We start from the raw sequence: 4,965 nt of genomic DNA on the forward strand, positions 1-4,965 counted from the left end.
TAGCTATGATACACTTTCCTTGAAGAGAGTCGATAGCAAAATCATTTGCTGTGGGAAATAGGATTTATGTATGTATAAATGTATAAATAATATGTATTATATTTGTATAAGCATGTTCACATTTTATTGCACATGGCACATTTGAATGTTCAGTGCTTTCCATATTCAAATTGCAAAGCCTCCACTCTCTTTTTCATCAGCTCTTGTTACTCAACTGCACAATGCTATCAGAAGCAGTTGCTTGTATAACAGTAGGCTATTCTACCTTACGCGCCAGAGAAACAAATCTTTAGATGTTTGTGTTTTGGCACAAACTCTGTCTTTACTTATTTACTTATTGTAGAGTAAACAAAAGTTATCCTGAGTATTGTAATGTTGCAAGTGAGTGTCGTGACAAATGTCAGTAGACCAGGAAGATTTTAAAACGAGCGGCGGTTCATTCATAAATCCAAAGTGAACAGATTTTCACATCTCCAACTGAGAAAGGTGAGGGGGACTAGTACCACTTTACAGCATTTAATACATACACACATACACACACGCACGTAAAACTCGTTTATTTAATTATTTTTCTGTTAATTCCATGCTAAACAATTAAAAAAAAAATGTGGGGTGACAAATGAATTTCAAAAAGTACAAGACTGAATGTTATTACAGTCTTATCAAGTCTTATCGGAATTCCATTCAAAGTCCCAAAAAGTCCAGCATTACAGTCAATCTTAATCCATATGATTGTTGCAGTCAATACCAAAGTTCAGAGCAAGTTGGAAGATCATACGTATAAAGATGACAGGCAAACAATGAGATGAAGAGATTTGTGAACAAAAGGAAATTATAAAACTTCCTCCACAGTCTTCATATTAAGTATATCAAAGTCAAAAAAGTAATAAAAGAAACCATCTTAAACATTCAAATAACACTTCTAGTGTAAAACATGCATTTCATACCAACATAGCCTCAATTACTTTCAGTTGAGCATAAACCACAAGTTTCTCAACAAGAACTCAAGAGTTTGAGCGCATGCCAAGGCCAAGCTTCAGCCTCTGCATGCTGTACTATCTGTACCGATTATATTACAATTCAGTGCCCCCAGTGGTGAGAAAGAGAATAGCACGACATTTTTCACAACCCTGCAATACTGGAGGCTGCAGTTTCAGGACCGCATTTCTAGGACCCTTTATTATTTTATTTTATTAAAAAAAAAAAATGTATATGTATGTATGTATGTATTAGCAGTTTATACTCTTTTATAGCACTTGTTTTTCAATTCTTTATTTGTAATATTATTTTTAAGTAATTATTTAGTTGTTTAATTGTATACATTTAATTATTGTCCTCACCAAACCCTAACCCTAAACATACCTATTGGCAGGGCCATAGCTGGGGTTTGCGGGGCCCCAGTGCAGGTCGTACCCGTGGGCCCTGTTTGAAATAGTGTAAATAGCACAAATAAATAAATAGAATAAGGATACAAATTAAATAATGATTTAAGTTTTTTCAAGTTTGTAAGAAGAGGCAGAACTCAATTCGGTGTTCACGGGCTGAGAGACGCGGCTCTCTGCATGCTGAATTAAGCTCTTTTTGTGAGCAGTCTTTTCTGTGCTTGAATGCTTAAAATTGGCGAACTGTATTTGTTCGTTCAAACTCAATTCGGTGTTAGCAATTCGGCTCTCTGTGTGCACACTGAACACACGCGCGAGTACTCATTTGACATCTTTCGCGTCTTCTTGTGCTTGAATGCTTTAAAATCTCTTGAATGTTTAAATTGGCAAGGCTTAAAAACACTTGCAAATGATAAGCTTTTCGTGGCCTGTCAACTGTCCTGGGCATCTTTCATGCTGGCCTCGGGCAGTCGGTTGACATTGCTGGGGCCCCCCCACAGCCGTGGGCCCCTATAATCATCACCATCTTTCAACTGCGCTACAAGTGAGTGTGTAAATTTACTCATATCATTCTTGTCTTAGCTTCTCTGCATTGGCTGCCTGTGCAGGTTAGAGTGGAGTTTAAAAACTTTGTTTTTGTTTTTAAGTCTCTAAATAATTTAGTTCCTGGGAGGAGCTACATAAGAATAAATCTGTGTTCGAAATTACTTCTTATTGACGAAGACGTGACGCTTCCGCGTTTGTTAGCTTAACGCTCAACTTAGGGACCATGTGGCTTTTCTCTTATTCACACTTTTTTTTTTGGTTTTACTACAAATAAAACCAAAAAAATAAAACATGGTTACCACAGTTAAACCATGGTAACCACAAATTAACAATGGTTTTGCTTCACCAACCATAGTTTAACCATGATATTTGTAGTAAAACTGTGGTTATACAAATGGTTATCAATACGCCAAAAAACATGGTTACTACTCTTTTACTATACTAAAACCATAGTTAATTTCATAAGGGTTGTGTCTGTTTTCACAAAAGAATAACAAACTTTTTTGAAATGTAAATAACACTGATATATGAGAGAAAACGGACTGTCAAAACATAAAGGCACATAAAAATCGAATTAAAAAAATCATCATTCTAGAGATAGATAGCAGTACAGAGGTGTGAATCAAACTAGAAGATATTAATGTTTCATCCTTTCAATGCATTAATGCATTAACTAAATAAAAAAAAAATCAACAGTTGTTGCCCATAAAACCAAATATAAAAGTAGTTAAATATTGTATGTATTATAGCTGTAAATATACAAAATATCATGACAACAACAAACTCCATTTTCAATTTACCATTCACTTATGGCTTATTCCCAGCACTCTTGACTAATACCATGCCCATTTTCAGACATGTTGACTATACCATTTTTAAATTATGGACCCATAAATTTGATATATGTGACAATAGTGTTGAATGAGGACAGCAAACTCCACTAAAGGAGGTAGAGCATTTTCACATTTGGCTCCTAAACTCTGAAATAGCCTACCTGAAACTGTTCAGGGCTCAGACACACTCTCCCAGTTTACATCTATATTAAAGACACATCTCTTTAACCAAGCATTCACATAATGCATCTCATTCCTTGTACTAAAGTTATATCAAATAAAACTCAAATTATTAACTTTGTTTGAAATGTTATGAACAGCAGCTATGCTAATTATTATCTTTGTTCTGTGTTGCGTCCAGTGTTGGGGAAAGTTACTTTTAAAAGCAATGCATTACAATGCATACAATATTGTATTACTCCTTAATCAAAAGTAACTACTTAAGGTACTTAGTTACTTTTTATGGAAAGTAATGCGTTACGTTACTTTTTCTCATCTGGGCTGGGCTTGCTTGTTTGTTTTTAGTATAAAAAAGTTATATTTTTGGCAAATGTAAAAGCCTTTTCACACCAAAAGTGAAATGAATAAGCCTCAGGCTGAAGGAAATGTAAATCCACGTCTGTACAGTAGAGGGCGCAGCTCAAACAAACCTTTCAGCTGTGCTGCCATTCTGGATTGCATGAAGAATATGATGCAGGAAAAGAAAGTTCAACACTCTTGAGCAATTAAAAAATGTAACACAAATTTTCTTTATTTAATGTTATGTTATCATTTTGGCTTATTAGTACTGTTGAATTGAATCATCAGTCAGCAGTAAAGACGTTGGTTAATAAAATGGGATTTAATACATAAAGGACATTTGTGTTATTTAACGTATTTCATTATTGCAGGTTTGCATCATATTCTGAGTTTGCATTTCACTGTTTTTATACATTTTGAGGAATACTGAATCTGTTTTTGTGCAAGAGACATGAGTAAATGCATGTTGACATTTAGTCTAGAACTACAGTAACATCATGTTTACACAGCACACACAACGCCTCTGCACTTACTCCTGATTTCTCTCAGCATGAGGACAGGAGAGCTGTCAGTCAATACATGGGAAAACAAAGTAACTGGCATTACTTTTTTGAAAAAGTAACTAATTACTAATTACTACTTGAAAAAAGTAATCTGATTACGTAACTCGCATTACTTGTAATGTATTACACCAACACTAGTTGCATAACTGTCTGTTTGGTTTGAAGAGCCTCAAGTGCATGCATAATAGTTACGTTAATGTCAGACATATTCAAAATGAAAAGTTCTCTCAGAGTTCATTTTTTTTGCATGAGCATATATTGCGTTTTGGACATTTGTAGTTTTATTTTTACGAAAAAAAATCACCTCTGTGTTATGCGATCATTTTTTCTGCACGTGGCTGTCAAGAAAAAAAAATTGCAGATGAGCCCTGAGGACAAGCCTGATATGCAAATGAGATGTCCAGAACTATCAGTCCAGTCTTCCCTAAGATTGGTTTCATGATTCTGTTTCCTCAAGAGTAAATAAACCTGAAAATACGGGAATTGCAATAAAATGTGCCTAAACACAGTTATTAAATAAAGCATATTTCTTCTACATAGGCTACAATTATGCAACTGAATCTTTGAAATTCAAATCAGTTTTCTAGGTTTTAGCCAAAGATGTGACAATATGTCATTGTTCTGTTGTCTAGTAAAATATATATATATATATAAAAAAAAAAACATTTATTAAATTACTTTTCACCATGCCCAGAAGTAGTATATACATATGTAGGCTATACCTTGCAGATTATGTTCAAAATAAGCAAGTAACGGTGTGCACTGAACACTTTCAAAAATATGACTATTCACACTTATTTAGGATGACTTGGCAGCTGAAGTTTCGTCTTTTTAATCACTTCCTATTAGGGCTGTCAATCGATTAAAATTTTAAATCTGATTAATCACATCCCTTTTCTGTGATTAATCGCGATTAATCGCACACTTAATGAAATTAAGCATAGATCATTTATCTTGTTTCAAATGTTTATTTTACACTTATTTTGACTTGGCAGCTGAAGTTTCGTCTTTTTAATCACTTCCTATTAGGGCTGTCAATCGATTAAAATTTTAAATCTGATTAATCACATCCCTTTTCTGTGATTAATCGCGATTAATCGCACACTTAATGAAAGAAATTAA

Source organism: Sinocyclocheilus rhinocerous, unplaced genomic scaffold (assembly GCF_001515625.1).
Source record: "Sinocyclocheilus rhinocerous isolate Xijiao unplaced genomic scaffold, SAMN03320098_v1.1 scaffold450, whole genome shotgun sequence".
NCBI classification, from domain to species: Eukaryota; Metazoa; Chordata; class Actinopteri; order Cypriniformes; family Cyprinidae; genus Sinocyclocheilus; species Sinocyclocheilus rhinocerous.